This window comes from Kogia breviceps, chromosome 18, assembly GCF_026419965.1.
Source record: "Kogia breviceps isolate mKogBre1 chromosome 18, mKogBre1 haplotype 1, whole genome shotgun sequence".
Taxonomy (NCBI): domain Eukaryota; kingdom Metazoa; phylum Chordata; class Mammalia; order Artiodactyla; family Physeteridae; genus Kogia; species Kogia breviceps.
In genome coordinates, this window is record NC_081327.1 from 47699465 (window position 1) to 47716863 (window position 17399).

Here is a 17399-nt window from a genome sequence, read left to right on the forward strand (position 1 = left end):
GAGTGGCCAGATTCTATAATCTGTACAGGAACTGCAGGACCACTTAATAAATAAAAAACAGACATTGTGTTCTATAACTTTGCTTAAACATACATATAAATGAGCAAATAAAAATAATCTAACAGAAGATACAAGTATTTAAAACCAAAGGGATTCAGTTCTTTTTCTCAAATGTGTCAGCTTTAGACTCTGGCCGATATTGGAGGGTTGCTCCTGCATCTGTCCATTCTTCCCTGTCTTACTTTTTCTTTAGTCCACCTGTGGACTAAAACGATACGAATATTCTAAAATCCTGACTTGCCAAAATTCCTAAACAAATTGGACAATGTCTTTCAATTGCATGTCATACCACTGCATATTGGCATAAATGGTTTGTGCATGTTTATTTGTATGTAGGGACCTTGGATAATGTGTTAGCTTTGGGTAAATTTATTTTCTTCATCAATTCATTACCACATACGGTCTATTTCAGATAACTGACCCAGTTTACCTACATACTATGTTAACTTACCAAAGTCTTTATAAATTAACTGCTAAATGGTCAAATGAAGGAAAAAATGTGAGTCTGTGGATGTGCTGTTTTGTGTGTGTGTGTGTGTGTGTGTGTGTGTGTGTGTGTGTGTGTGTGTGTGCGCAGAGAGAGAGAGAAAGAGGGAGGGGTAGGGGGGATAAGGCAAATGGAATAAAAAGTTAACAATTAGTGAGTTTGGCTACAGTAGATCCTTGCATCATTTTTATAACTTTTTTTTTGCAAGCCTGAAATCAGATCAAATATTAACATACACTAAAATATCTACCACTGAAGCTCTTTTCTAGAGAAAGGCAACAATGTCAGTCACCAGCGTACCCTTTAAAGAACTAAGAAAAAAGTAACACGAAAATAAAGGAAAGGGCACACTTTTACCTAATCATCTGGAAAAGGACAGTACAATATTGAAGAGGAAAAAAATCAGCTCAAGGTTACATAAGAAAGGCAACTTAAGCGGGGGAAAATCAACATTTGAGGCATTGAATAAATATTTAGGCTATTTTATCAGAAAATAAAAATGCCTCCATAGTGAGTCAAGAAAAAGATCTGAATCCCGGGGCGGGGGGGCCCTTGGTCCTCCTCATGGTCTTCTTGCACACCTTCTGCCCCACCACCCCAATTCTAGCACCATTCAGTGCTGGGGAAAAAAGTCAGTGTTCACTAAACTGGAGTTTCTTGACCACATTCACTGGCTTCTTAAATCGGAAAGTAAGGGGCTGAACATTAGAACATTAGCTGGTTGGAGAAGTAGCAGCAAGAGAAGTAATTAGTCTCAGGTCAGCAAACACCGTACACACTCACCCCCAACATGTATAACCAAATGTAGCCACCTTGAAAAGGTAGTGGTCAGTTTTAGACCTGCCATCATTGCTAAAGTATCTCTGTTAGAATGGACAGAATGTAGAATTTGGGAATTAGATACATTTAGTTAGAACACTTGCTCTCAAATGAGCCTTTGGCAATACACTTAACTTTGAGGACATCAGCTTGCTCTTCTGTTACGAAGTTTGGGTAGTAGTTTCTAACCTGGAGGGTTGCAACAATAGATGGTGGGAACAAAAGCTTGCATTTCCTGGACATGTGGACCATATGCCAGCAACGGTGCTACCTCATGTGCACAGATTATCTCATTTGATGTTGTTGACGTCCCTATCAGATGGTTCAGCTATCACCCTCCATTTCACAAGTGAGTTAAGTAACCTGTCCAATGTCACAACTCTGGGAAGAAGCAGAGAGTCAGGTGTCAAACCTAAAGATATATGGCTCCAAACACTCAATGTGGGCTAGTGGTCAGGGAGCACCGTTGACGGAGCTGTGCTCCCTGGGTCCAAAGTCTTGCTCTAATACTTTGTAATGTTGCAATTCAGCAAGTCATTTAAGACCCCTGGACCTCAGTTTTTTCAAAATAATAATAATAGCAGGTATGTCTCTTATGAAGAGTAAGTGAATATTGGGGTGGCCAAAAAGTTCGGTCGGGATTTTCTGTAACATTTTACCAAACACCCGAACGAACTTTCTGGCCACCCCAAGATTTGTATATATGGAAAGTACCAAACTTAGAGTACCAAACTAATATATTAAACAAACATATAATGTATACCATATAATACATTACAATATATAATGTATACATTATAATATATAATGCATATAATATAAAATATATACTATATTTTATATAACATAGAAATATATAAACACTATATCTGTGTGTGTGTGTGTGTGTGTGTGTGTGTGTGTGTGTGTGTGTGTGTGAGATATGTTGGGAACAGAGCCTAGCATGATCTAAGAGTTTCATAAGAGTTATCTATTGCTATATGCAAAATACATGACACCTGACAGGTTCTCAACAGATGGTATTATTACTTGTAATATAACAAATGCAACTGACAGCAGCTGCCTTATTTTTATTTTTAAGGGGTGGAAGACTGAAAAAAGAAATGCAGCTAGGAAGGCAATATTACATAGATTTACATTCTTCCAGTGCATTAATTTAATACCTATTGGACTAAATGCAAGCATTCTAACATACAAGAATGAGCTTATGATTAAATAAAAGGTACAATAGACAGTAACCGTTTTGAATGCCTCTTGATGATTTTAAAGCTCCTTAAATGTACCCAACCACAGCATGCTAATTTTAAATGATCAACTCTTATAGAGTAATTGGAGTACAGTCTTAACTCATTTAATATTACTTACATAGCTGGGGGCTTCCACATCAGCTAAGCATACAGACTTTCATGGAGCTATTTTGTAGATACTTTGGAGTTTTCTTTTTAATACCTCTATATAATTATAATTAGTTCAGAAGGCCTGGTAAGACTTTGAGATAATTGTGCATAAATTAATTGCTAAAGGGCACAATTAACTTTTTATTAACGTTTGCAATAATAAACATTCAACTTGGTTTCCAATATTTCATAAATTATATTCCATATTTTAATTGCTCCTATGTTAAGTTTTATTACTTAATGTCCCTGAATATTTTCCTCGGGGACCAAAGCAAGCACTCTTAACACGCTTAATCCAAGAGAAAACCTGCATTCAATTAGACAATATGAGTCAAACAAGCCACCAACTCAAATCTCCAACCTCTGTCATAGACGAGGAAGAAGAGCTAGTTCATAGGAAACTTCTCCATGGGGAGACAAGCTGATAAAAAAGTAACATTTTCGTAAAATGATATAATTTACCTCTTTAGGGTAAATGATTTTTTGTTAGCTATAGAAATTAAGCACCACGCCACAATCATCTCAATTCAACGTGCTCGGTCCTGAATTAGGATTCACCCGGGATGTGGTAGACTTGTTCATTCTTACGGCTCATGGTGGAAGCCATTCTTTACGTTGAGTAACCCCCTCACTTAAAAAAAAATTACACACAATTCCTCAGACAGAGATTCTCCAATCTCTCTGCTTTGAGCCTACAAATCTGGATCCAAAATACTGGGAGCCAAGCATGAGAAGAGAGATGGCGTCTCAACGTTCAGTTAGCAGACTTTCGTGCAATCTTGCTGTTTTCAGTAAAACCCCTTCACCTCACCCTCATTTTTACCTGATGTTTCTGAATCCAAAGACTCTCTTTAAGGATGTTAGTAAATATTTGGATACAAATCCCCTTAATGAGGGGGCCGTTAGATGACTGGCTGATATAATGACTGACTATATGTTTGACATTTGGAACTATTAACCCAATGGTTTCTATGCAAAGGTGTCTTAAGCTTCATTACGCTAGGGGCCTGGAGAAGCAGAGTCTTTAAATACAAAAGCTCTCTGAGCTGTACGCACAGCAGATCAGGAAAATCCACAGGGAACGCTCTCCACACACAACCAGGGCTAATCGAAGGCATCACAGACAGGACTTCTCTGAAGGGGACGATGGTGGGGAAGCTGGATCCTTTGGGACCACAACAGAGGAAGATGAACACAGGACCAGGCCAGGCCTCTGAAAGGCCCTAGGAGCCAAGCAGTAAAAACATGGAGTAGAATTCACCACCAAAAGCCATTCGAGGCGATGCCAGAAAGCACTAAACAGCACTTTGGCAAGTCTGCTGGTTTCATTACACACTGAAGTGAAAAAAATTTTAAAAGTTTAAAAAAGTGTACAATTATGGAAAGATTTCCAGTATATATTCTTAAATGAAAAAGGCAAGTTGCAAAACGCCACATGGATTTTGCTTTCATTTGGTGTTAGAAAACAGTTTATATGTACGCATGTGGATTTTTTAACGCCAAGAAATGTCTTCACTCTCAGGAGAGGGACTGGGGTTGGTGGAAGATGAGAAAGTGGTGCCTTTTTATTTTTTACTTGTTTTATCTTAATTTTATATTACTTATTTTATTTATTCTTCAAAAATATTTCCCTCCAAGAGAAACACGAGAGCCACACATGGGCGCCACATATGATTTTAAATTTGTAATAGTCACATTAAACAAAAAAGGAAACCGGTGAAATTTACCTTAATAATGTATATTATTTAACCTAATACATCAAAAGTATCATCTCAACACGCAATCAATATAAAAGTGTTAAAGATAGTGTATGTTTTACGAAAAATGTTTGAAATCCATTATGTATTTTACACTTACTGCATCTCACAGTTTGGAGTCACCACATTACAAGTACTCAGTGGTGTCTGTGGCTAGTATCTCCCAGATTGGACAATGCAGTTTCTTTTTGTTTAAATTATAGGGAGCATATATTTTTTAAAGAACTATTAATAAAAATATGTATTGAAAATGGCTGCATCCCAGTAAAACAGCTAAATTTTCTAACTACCTTATTTCTTTATATCGATAAGACTGTATCTGAAGTAGATGACTTTCTCGTTATCTCATTACATTAATCAAAGCAGATCACTTTCTCTTCAAGGTCTAAACCAACTTGATGCCAAAAAATAGTATCACTTTTAATCTCTTCCAACTGAAGTAAGTGCGATCCAATAAACATGCATAACAGTGATTAATACTGGTAAATATTGAAGAAGGAACTAAATCCCAGTACCTATATTTCATAAATAGCATTTCATGATCTCAGAGACACGAGGCAAGTTAAGCGTTATTAGCAAAAGCAACGCTAGGGGGCGAGGGTGGGGGGGAGAAAATCTGCTGGTCCCAGACTGAGACAGAAAATGTACCAGGGCTGGACAGATCCTGCCCCAGAACGGGAAGAAACGCTGACATGACTGAATGATGAGTAACTGAAAAGACAGTCAATGTCACTGTCAATAAAAGAGAAGCTCCTCGACGTTCTGTACTGAATGTTCAAAAAGAGCAAATGTTACTCTCCTTTGTTTTCACTTTCTGTGAATTTAGCCATTGAAGAAAGAGCCACTACGACTAGGAAACATGTTCCCATCGAGACTTTCTTCCCAGGTACCCAGAACAGTGCGGTTCTGCTGTTCTATAACGAAGAGCACCTCCTTCCTCCTAAGAAACGCCTTCTTCCCTAACAGCACTGCAAAGCTGAGGGAAAAAGCAAGATGGAGACCGGTTTCTCACACCATCTCCAAGAAGTCACCTGACCTAATTCACTTGGTTCCCAGCTAAAAGCCCTGTATTTATCCGGAAAACCATGTGGAAGCAGAGAATTTCAGTCCTCCACGGGTTCCCCCCATTTTCCCATTGAAGCCCGTTTGAGTCATACGGCAGGATGGTGGGTGACCCCTTATAATCCCTTCACACACACCCCACATAAAGGGTTCGATGCACATTAAAGGTTCAATGCACACTTAAACACACCCACACAAAGCTCACACACACACAGACCCACACTCACACACATATACAAGTATCTGTGAATATTAAATATTAAATTCAAACTATACTGCAGTTTTACTGAGTCGCTTCTATTTGTAAATTTAAGATTGCAGCTTGTTCAATATGTAAAACAATTTTTAAAGAAAAACTTTGTATCTAGTATTTTTGTTGGTGCTGCTTATTCTTTATTTTTCTTTTTGGTTATTATTTTCCATAGATTCTTAGTTTTACTGTCCTGCTATCCTATTTGTTCTATTTTTTTAAGCATAATAGTTGGGAGGAAGCAACATTTTCTTCCTTCAAAAAAATCTTAGCATAGGATTCAGTGTTTCTTTAATGTAATTACCTTCTCATCATATATATGATATATATGACATCATATACATATACACACACACACAAAGCACTATCATATATAACTATATATATATACCATATCAAGAAGAATAAAACAATTATTCTAGTCAACTTGAATCCTGACAAGCCAGAGGCATTTCTTTTCCATATATACATATATATATATATTGGGGGGGGGGGCAGGGGAGTAATGGAGAAAAATCTGTTCTTGTACATCAAAACCCTTTCTTTCAAGTCACTTTAGCAACATTAGCTCTTGTTGCTATTCAGGAAACCTTTGATCTTCCTGAAAGAAGCTACCTTATTTGAGGACGTGACAAGGCTCACAAAAAAGTACGACACAAACAATTTCAGAGCACTGAGTGAATGACGTGACATTTCTACCCACTGGTGTTGAAATGTGATCTGCATCCATCCTGGAGTATTCTGTATGTTGTGGTTTGTTACTTTCATCAGCGTTTCTTTCTGGATCCTCAAAAGACTCAGCTGAAGCATGTGCTCTTCTCTTTCTGACGGGAGGACGTGAAAATGACCGAGTCTACAACGATCATTTCATCTTGTTAACTGATAGTCTGTCTACCCTACACAAACCCCATCACTGGATATCTTCCTACTTATTCCTGTGTCACATCTTCTGTATCTTGGTGAAACTCTCTGCTGCAGTGAGATAGGAATGCGTGCATGTAATGAGTGACGGATACGAGGAGTTGGACTTTGCTGGGATGACACTTTGTTGGACTGTGCTGAATGAAGTCTGTCTAGGAATTTCCCTCTTCCTACAAAATCCTTTGCCAAATGGATATTGTACATCCACGTATGTGGTCGATGCTGAGGTCATCCATTAGTGCCGTAACATCCCCACTCCGTACACCTGGGATATATTCGTGAGGGGCTTTCGAAGACTTTATAAAGAAGCCAATGTTGTCCCGCTTTTATTCCAACAAAACAACTTCCCTTCAATACATGGAAAATGCAAAGCAAAATTCAATAAGGTTGTCTTGCTGGAAGTTTAACACTGGTAAACCCACCCAGGAGGTAGAAGATAAAGGAGTCAAGCAAGGGAACTCAGTGGGCTCTTTCTCAGAAATAATGCTCATGATTTGAGTTTTGTACGCTCTTCCAAGGACAAGGGCTGAGCCCCTGTACTAGATGACTGCAGAATGGCAGGTAAATCCATACTACTTCCATCAGATCCAGTCTTGCTCACCATGAGTTAGAGACATAAATATATTCAGAACAGTAGTAATTAAATAGATACTTCCCCCAGCAAATGTTTTTCTATTTTAACTATATACAGGCTCTATAGAGAGATTGTATATAGCCTTACTGACCTGGCCCTTCAGGACGGCATGGGAGGAATGGAACAAAGAATGATAATGTGGATTCTACAGACAAAAGCTATAACGTTGTTCTCCATGCTATGATTTTATAGCGATATAGATGCAGGTACAAATAATATTCACATATATAATTAATACATGTAGTTATATGAAATATATGTATATTCAATATAAACACATATAAATTCTGCAATATATCTTTCACTCATTGCACCCATAATCACCATAACTTAAAAACCACAGTAGCCGATTCTCTAGCAGAGAGAGTAAGAAAACAACATTTTTTTCTGAGCATTGGCCATGGGCAAAGCATTGCTAAGATATTCTCATATATGATTTCTTTCGATTCTCAAAAATTCCTACGAGCAAACTGGTAGAATCAGGAACTTGATACACTCTCTCCCCCAGCGAAACAATCATTTATCTCTTGAGAATTAATTTTAAAAACAATTCTGACTCTGGAAGTTGTCCTAGGGGCATACAGTAAAAGGAAAAACACTCTTTCAACACAGGGCAAGGCCTTATAAGTACAATGAGCTTAAACACAAATTCTGGACAAATACTGACTTAACAGTGAGCAAATAAGTTACTGACCCAGAGGGAACTTCGAGAAAGCGGGTTTCTGAATTAAATGGCACTTGTCCCTGGAAGTCTGCAAGACTCTGTATGGCTAAACCTGTGCCCTCTCAGGAGCAGGGACCTTCCAAATTAATAGACTCTAGTTGAAGATACACCAAACAGTGTAAACCCCCGGAACTATGACAGCATCCTCCAAGCCACAGACACATCCAATGATAAAGGGTACAACACCTATCTGGCAAAGAGTACTTAAGCACAACAGTGGGCGATCACTGGCTTCCTCCACCCAGGAAAACCCAGGTAGCCAGACTCAAGAACAAGAAGGAAGTAAAGCAATCCGGGCAGGGAAGTAAGACCATATGCAGACTGTGGGGGGAATAGACCTCCCCGGATTGATTCAGCCAGGTCCTTAAGGCAATCAACAAACAACAGAGCAGGAAATAAGCAGGAAACAAAAACAGCCTTTGCAGTGACCCACACTATCAACAGCCTCCCCCAATGAGTCCGCATTACAGAGAGCTCTCAGAGGCACCAAAGCAGAGTCAAATGGCAAGTTCTCGATCCCCACACATGACGTTAGAAAGAAAGGGTGAGACTTTCCCACACAAGATCTGCAGCTCTAACAGCGACTCAACCAGAGATAAGAGACGGTGGAGGGGAGGTTTCCCTTCTAGGCCCTCTGCCCCAAGCCCAGAATGGGGCCTCTGTGCAAGACCAGCCATGCCTGCTTCACAATCCAACCCCCACTTCTCCTGCTAGGACTGCTGTTGTTGTCCAACCTGTTTTCTCTAGACATCACAGTTTCATGAACTGTAAAAGGATTTGGATAAAAACGTCATTTTAATTAGGAAAAAAATTTTTAATTATATGTTAATGTTCCACATTACATGATTTTATATATATATATATATATATAATATATATATATATATAAAATCAAGAAGAAATTTCTAACCAGCCTCCTAATTATATGGGTATCAATCACCCTGACGAGCGTAAGAAAACTACCTGAACTCCTCTTCTGAGATTTCTAGGTATCTCTGGTACAATGAGCTGAAATTCTAACATTTTCCTTTTACACAGTGCTTAAGGCCAGTTTCTCTGCTCTATTAACTGACTGGTGGAGAGGAAGAGTCAATCGTCCTTGACTGCACAAACACCCGATTTTTTTTTCCCATGAACGCAAATGGACGATTTTGAAAGTTGGGCAGTTTTTTGCAAAGACAATTCCCAAGACAAATTAAAGATCGTGAAAGTGCCCTTCACGTTTTTTTTTTTAAGTTGGATTTTCGGGGATGCGATCTTGGTCGTAATTATGATTCTGACACTGTTTAGCAATCTTAGGCGAAGATCAATAATCTCCCCAGACACATTTTTTTCATTAATTAAGAAAAGCGTGAATTTGAGGTAGGAGGGATACACCAGATGACCTCCAACACTTAGCCAACTTAACCAGTTGATGATTTTGTAACTTAATATGCATGGAATTCAAACTTTCCTCCTCCTGGACTCCTAACAGACGTGCCTACCATATGCTGCCCCTCTGCTTCATGCAGCGATCCACCGTAGCAATTACTTGGTTATATTGGAATTTTGTTTTGTGTATTTATCATCGCAGTAGCTTGTTAACATCTTAAGGCCAAGGTCCAAGTCTGCAGGCGTTTTTTTTTTTCATCTTCGTATTCCAAATTCCATATATGTAGCTTAACACAAAGAGATTCTATTCTAAGCATGCAATTATTCAATGAACTGAAGGAATTAGTAGATTAATTGACAGTATGAAGTTATGAAAATGTATTTGCTTCTGCTTCTTAAGTTTTACTTGAGAATAAAAAAGTGTGTCAGGTGTGACCTTACCAATAGCGAGCCACCCAGGGGATATGGCTTGAGTGGACTGGTCAATGTTTCCCACCTTAGTACACAGTCTCTCAAGTCCAAGAATTTCCCAACATATGAATCTGGATGTTACTTAAAGGCGTTGGTCCTCAGGAGGGAACTTGCGAAAATGCAAATATCTTGTTAAGACAGAATAAAAGGCACTTATCAGAACATGCTGGCACTTTCCTACTGGTCCAGCGGTTACGACTCCACGATCCCAGTGCAGGGGACCGGGGTTCGATCCCTGGTCAGGGAACTAGATCCCGCATGCGTGCCTCAACTAAGACCCAGCGCAGCCAAAGAAATAAACAAATATTTAAAAAAGAAAGAAAGAAGATGCTAAAAGAGGGGCTTAAAGTGGGAATGGTGTGGGGCAAGAAGTATCCTGGATAAGACAAGACCAAGAGTAGGACCATTTCCTTACTTTATTCCTCGTCTGTCAACTAAGTGCCCGACACATATTAGATCCTTGCCCGCATGCATCTTAAGGGCTGGTGGGGAACAGAGCTGATCAAGGAGGAAGTTCTACCGCAGAGTGAAGAGAGCGGGGTTAGCTAAAGTAGAGGGAGCTAACTTAGAGGAACCAGGGAAAGCTTCCCAGAAGCAGTGACACATCAGCTGGGATCTGAGGAATTGCAGAAGTTCATGAAACAAGAGATGGGAAGAGCATGGTCCACGCAGAGCCAAAACTGTACACAGAGGAGCGTGCCGAGCAGCTACCAAGGTAAGATCCATGTTGTAAGGTTTGCCATACTGAGGAGAGGAAGGGATGAGTCTCAAGACTTAAGTAGGGACCCTTGTGAAGCACTCAAACCGGGTAAAACATGTAAACCACGTGCAAGAACTCCACCTCAGGATCAAAGAGCATTCCTAACTTTAGCATCCATCGGTCATCCATGCCTGCAACACAAAGATTGTTGCTTATAATTATTATACCCATGTATCTGCAACTTCCCTTTGAAGTTAAAATATAATCACAGGGTTTACGGGAAAAATCAGTTTCCCCCTACCTACACAACGTTGTTGCCAGAACGCTAACAAAAATAAATTTTTTCTGAGGAGGTAAGGTTTTAACGTCAAACCAGGCAGGCGGTCAGGCAAATGCTGCCACGGTAAAAGGCAACAGTTGTTTAGAAACGCTGCAAACCTTCTGCTTAGAGCAGGGATGGCAGATGCTGACACCATGCAGGTGAAATGCCGTCTCTCAGGTGCCCCGAGAGGCCGTGCAAGATGCCACGGGCAAGGGCTGCACTGGGCTGACTTTGGCAAGAGTCATCCAAACCTAAGTTGAAAAGATGCAAGGGAGGATATTCCTTTCTTCTCTGCTCATTCTTCTCTTTTCTACGTGACACCTGGAAGCCCTGTAGCCATCACGCAACACAGGAAGGGAGGCTGCGTGGAAAAGCAAAGACAGAGGGGAGACACGGGAAGCACCAAAGTCCTCGAAGACGTCAGTGAGGGCGTCACCGCCCAGCCTGAAGCCGGCCACCCCTCTGACAATCGTTACGGCAGAAAACAACCTTCTCACTGCATTGGGCGTTACTGTAGTGAGGATATTGTCTTACCTACAGCCCAAATCATCCCAGCTGACAAAGGAAACCCACGATAACCTCAGTGAATGGACTTGCAGAGAAGCAGCCCAGGGGGCCGTGGGCCAGTACCTGTCCAGGCCACTGAGAAATTATCTGATTACAGTGTCATATGTGCTTCTAACTCCTGCAAGTCAGAGAGGGAGACAGAGGCAGACGCAGACACGCAGACACACACACACACACACACACACACACAGAGCTACCATGATGTTTTGAGTGAGAATAAATTTATGATCAACATAGGTGAAACCCAGCCAGTAAAATTAGAGAAAGAGGAATTCTGCTTTTTTTTAATTTTAAAAAATATTTATAAATAAGTAGATATGTATGAAGTGTGTATTAAATTCTACTTAATTTTAAAGGATACAACTTTCCTGTGTCCTTAGTGTTTCAACGTGAGGTTTTTTTTGTTGTTTGTTTGTTTGTTTTGTTTGTTTTTTGTTGTTGTTTTTTGTTTTTTTGTTGTTTTTTTGTTTTTTTTTTGTTTTTTTTGTCTCTCTCCTTTTTCAACGTGAGGTTTTATGGAATAGGAGGAAAGGTCACAAACCATTCACACCTTATTACAGTGTGGAGAAAATCCCATCCCTTTACGCTGCACACCACAGCGCGTCCCAGCTCTCGGTCTTTGGAAGGATCACATAATCATCTCTGTGCTGCTGTAACTGCATCCCTTCTCTGTGGGGTACAGAGTAGCAGATGAAGCCAGACGAAGCCTATCTGTGTGAATTAGCAAGTAAAGCAGCTTCTCTGGTTTCAGAGACATCAGAGATGAGTCCTATTTATTTCACAATCCTCCTTTCCTCCTTCTAGATCTTAAACGTTTATATTATATAAATATGTATATTATGATTTAAGGAAATTAGATAGTTTTAGATACTATGTTGAGAAAGATTATAATCTTTAAAGTACAGAGTTTTCATTCTAGGAGTTGTTTTTGTTTTGGATGACAAAAGGAAAAAAATATGAGAATGGAGTAAGATAAAGGTTTTTTGCTGAGAATCTGATGAAAATCAGAAAAGTGCACAGTTCTCATTTCAGCCATTCATTGCCAACAGCAAACTGTCCAATTATTTTGGAGGCAACAAGGTCAGTTAGATGATGCAAGTCCAAGGAGAGAAAGACAACTGCACGGTTTTGTTCTATAAAATTAATTGTCATGCAACCACTACAAACAGTAGCTCTGACGGGAAAGATGTTGTGTGACAAAGACATTTCTTTTCTCAAGATTTTAAGGATAGTGTAGTACAGCCACCTTTTCATTTTCCTGTATATACAGTGTATCCTCTAAGTGGTCATTTGCCTTAAACCAAAACAAAAATGGAATCACAGGAGTGAAAAGAAAAGCAGCAGCTTCTAAGATGGCTTCTGAAAAAAATCTCAGCAAACAGTGATGACTCATGCTGTACTTTCAGACATGCCTGCTCTTCGACGGAAATATTAATTTTTACCTCTACACCAATGCATTATTAGTAATTCTAGTACTGATATGATACTTAAATCTCAAATGATGACGGATCACACTCAGGGTGAGCTTACAAAATGGCTCCGCAAAACAATGTAAAATGAGAAAAACATGGAAAAAATAAGAGTGATAAATCTTTGCATAGCATTTTAAATCCACAAACCATTTTCTCAAGCATTCCACTCATCAAGGAAACCTAATTAAATGAAGAGAGGGCAAACGAATGCGGTAAATTTCTTACTGACCAAGTCGGGACTCAAATACTGTGTTCAGAACCTGAACACTGGCTGCTTCCCAGGCCAAAATCCCAATGGTTCTCACGGCATGCAATTTGATAACTTAATATGTTAATGTTACCTAAAACACATTTTTCCCCTTGTGTAATTTCCCAAAGACAAAACGTAAGTTACATTAAACTGCAGAAACAAGTTAAACAATTTATTGTTTCTTCTCTCTGATTAGTGTTTTCAAAGTCTGATGTCCAATTGCTTGTGTGGGAGATTGTGGGATTTGAAGAACCCAGAGGAAAATGGGATTCTTGGTAACTTAAGTGAAACAAACCTTAGTTACCGCCTGGACTCCTGGGGCAGGGGTTTTGAGTTAGCGAAACAACTGTTCTATCCATGCCTTAATTTGGTTGCTTTGCTTATGTATTTATTTGCTGCTACTACTGACTGCTAAACATGTGGCCACTAAAACAAGGATTTTGATCACCCTGTTAAACGTGAAAACTCTTCATATACAAAACCTGCCTGAACAAGAACAAAAAAGATGATGACACCGCATAGCCAGAAAGAGTCAGTGACTTGAAAATCTCAATCATTTGGTGCTGCGGTGCCCCAAAGAATTACATTTACCTCAGGTGGTTGCAGTTTTCATGAGAATATCTGTGCTGGTTTTTGGTGGGAAGGGGCCAAAACGGATGCACATTTATTGCATTTTTACCGTAAGAGTGGCATAGTTCTAAAGATACATGTAAGCATTTTTAAATACTTGGTGAAATTTTTAATTCAGAAAAATTTAGGATACTGAATAGATCATGCTCTCACTTAATGATTGGTATTTTTCAATGAGCAAATAGCTGTCAGATATGAAGCAAACAGTCTCCTTCCTTTCCTCCCTCTCTACATGTATTCATATATATACACACACACGCCCACACCCGTGTACTGTGTAACCTAACATTTTTGAAAATTGACTTATTATGTAGTTAGGAAGCAGTAATTTCATTATTTACATCTCACTGTAAAACCCTACATTATATTCTAAAGAAATATTCTATCTAGATAAAAGATGCATGTGTCACAGCAAACCAAAGATAGTAGGCTTCTCATTGACACACACAGCTCTATTCAAAAGCAATTCAGAGATCATTTTCTTCTGTTTAGTCTCTGTAGGGTATTTTTAAATATTTTAAAATGCATGGGAATAATGAGCATTCAGAAGAATTACATCTTTGACAATGAAAACTACACTGAGAGGTTTTAGAGCCTTTGCAAACTGCCACTCAAGCGTATTATTTATGAACTCCTTGCTCTTTAAAACTGAGAACAAAGCACTTAACTACAATTGTACACCTTCAGAAAGACTAAGAACACGGTCTGCCACCTATTGTAAATTCCAGAGTGTATTTCACCCAAATTTATAGTTCCGTTGCGTGGAAATTTTCCTCTTCTTCAAAAGACAGTTCGACGGTGAATCTTCTATTTCGTTCACTGAAAAGGGGCAATGCATACCAATTCTGCTCCTAAGAAAATAAGCTGAATAGGCCCCATTGTAAAAATAACTGCGAGCCCAGTAGTTAAGAACATGATACACACAGGCAGACCCTATGGAGCAGGACGTGCACTCCTTGGTTTGCTCGCTGCATGCGGCGATCAGAGCCCAGGAGCCACGCGCCTGGAGAAGCCTGCACGCCAGCGAGCGGGCGCGCCCTGGGGGTCACACACTGTGCTCGGGGCTTCACAGAGATCTCAGTCCCCACGGAGGCCGCGCCGCGCCCCAGTCCTGCTAGCCTCGTGCGCACCTGAATCGGGGAGCAGGGGGCGTCCGCATGAACTCGCAGGTGCAGGTGGGAAGGTGAGGACTGGAGCCCAGGCAGCCCGAGCAGAGCTTGGGTAGCTCCCTGTGGGTACGCTGCACTCTCCCTAACAGGGGTCGGAGCCAGGTGCTGGGCTCCTCCAGACCGGTGGCGCGGCACCAAAAACCAACCCAACGCGCCCCGCCCCCCGCGACGGCAACAGGGCGCTCCTTTGGGGGGCCAACACTCAAAGGAACACGGGGACTCAATTTTCACACTCCAGAGCGTCTCCGAGAAGGAATTAGAATCGAACTGCTCCCCCTGTTCCTTAGATCTCAGTACTGTCATCTCTTTCTTCCTATCCCTGCTGCCGGGGTCAGGCCCCTGGTGCCTCCTCCTAAACGATTCGACCCGATTCCAGCACCATCCTTCCGCCTTCCGTCTCCTGCTCCGTTAAATTTTTCAAACAGCGGTTCCGCTCGTGACTGCGCCGCCTCTCGCGAGACCGTTCGGCGGGGGCCCGTGACGAGATGACAAAACACAGACAACCTGGTCTCCTGCGCTCCGCTTCCGGGCCGCGCTCTCAACGATCCCTTCCTGCTCCCACCAAGAAGGAGCCGCCAGTTCAGCCACCTCCACCTCATCCCCCCGCCCCAACCTCACCTCCAGGGCTCGCGACACTCACTCACTAGGGTCCCGCCGTGCTGAGGGGCCTGTGGTGGACGCTTGGATCAATGCACATACAAACCCTACTTGGCTATGCGGCAGCCAAACGAACCATGCACGCATGTCCCTAAAATAAAAGGACTCAGAGGATGAGGAGAGCTTTGGAGATTTGGTCTCATTCAGGGAGGAACTGGGTATTCAGTCAGCTCAACAATGGAAGCAAATTAACATACTTGGTGTGAAAAGGGTGCTGGGTTCCAGACTGGGGAGATCAGGGTCATGAGGCTGACTTTCCAGAGGAGGGAAAGGCACAGAGATTTGCCTTCATTTCTGCATTATTTTATTTACTTTAAACAAATGTTTAAATCTGCCCCAAATACACGTACTCATTTTCCCATTATTAGTAACCTAGTTTTCCTGGTCCAGAAGAATTTTTTTCTCACTCTCTGCCTTGTGAAAATATATACTACTACTACTACACTAACCTATCAAATCTCAGCATGTGGCCCCTGTCACCATCGATGGCCATCCCTTCTGTGAGGCCCAGTAGCTCTCTTTGTTCCCCTCAGTCCACACTTCTGTCCTTATGGGATATCTGGGGAAGCAATGCGCTTCCTTCATCATCAGATCACACTTAATATATCTGTAATCTTGTCAGAGCCTAGGTCAGGGCCCTAAACAGGTTTTGTTCACTGAATATTTCCCATGAAAATTCTCCTGTGTTGTATTTTTAAGACAGAAAATAGAGAAAAAGATAACTTATCTTTTACCAATTTACTAGCTCTTATAGTCACTATGGAAAACAGTATGGAGGTTCCTCAAAAAACTAAAAATACAGTTGTTGTATGATCTAGTAATTCCAATCCTGGGCATATATCCAGAGAAAACTATAATTCAAAAAGATACATGCACCTTTATGTTCACAGCAGGACTATTTACAATAGCCAAAGCATGGAAGCAACCTAAATGTCCACTGTCAGATGAATGGATAAAGAAGATGTGTATACATACACACACACACACACACACACACACACACACACACACACACACCATCCATGGAATATTACTCAGCCACCAAAAAAAATTAAATAATGCCATTTGCAGCAACATGGATGGACCCAGAGATTATCATACTAAGCGAAGTAAGTCAGAAAGAGAAAGACAAATACTATATGACGTCACTTATATGTGGAACCTAAAATATGACACAAATGAACATATCTATGAAACAGAAACAGACTCACAGACATAAAGAACAGACTTGTGGTTGCCAAGGGGGAGGGGAGGGAAGGAACGGGAATTTGGGATTAGCAGAGGCAAACTTTTATATATAGGATGGATAAACAACAAGGTCCTACTATATAGCACAGGGAACTATATTTAATATCCTGTGACAAGCCATAATGGAAAAGAATATGAAAAAGTATATATGTATAGCTGAGTCACTTTGCTTTTAAAAAAAACCACACACACACAAAACTTATCTTTCATTTCCTTTCTGCTTATCCTTTTCAAAAATCTTTTCCAACTGCCTTTCCAACGCCAAGTGCTTTAAACAACCTGTTTAGCCTGTTTCCTCATCTGCAGACTGTAGATAATATTACCTCAAACATAAAGTTATTAGGGGAACCCAATGAAACAATGCATTTAAAAAAAAAAATTCGTACCTGACAACAGCAATGGAATAATTGGTGGAGAAGCAAAAAGAAGGG

General features: G+C 40.5%; 1 long non-coding RNA gene across 3 annotated transcripts in view; it reads right to left on the reverse strand.

Annotated features, from left to right (window-relative positions):
• LOC136793099 (uncharacterized) overlaps positions 1 to 15786 on the reverse strand; it is a 165726-nt gene extending 149940 nt beyond the window's left edge. For all 3 annotated transcript variants that reach the window (XR_010837905.1, XR_010837903.1, XR_010837904.1), the window contains exon 1: positions 15704 to 15786. This is a non-coding gene — a long non-coding RNA (uncharacterized lncRNA). The remainder of the gene's footprint in view (positions 1 to 15703) is intronic.
• Between the last annotated feature and the right edge of the window lie 1613 nt (positions 15787 to 17399).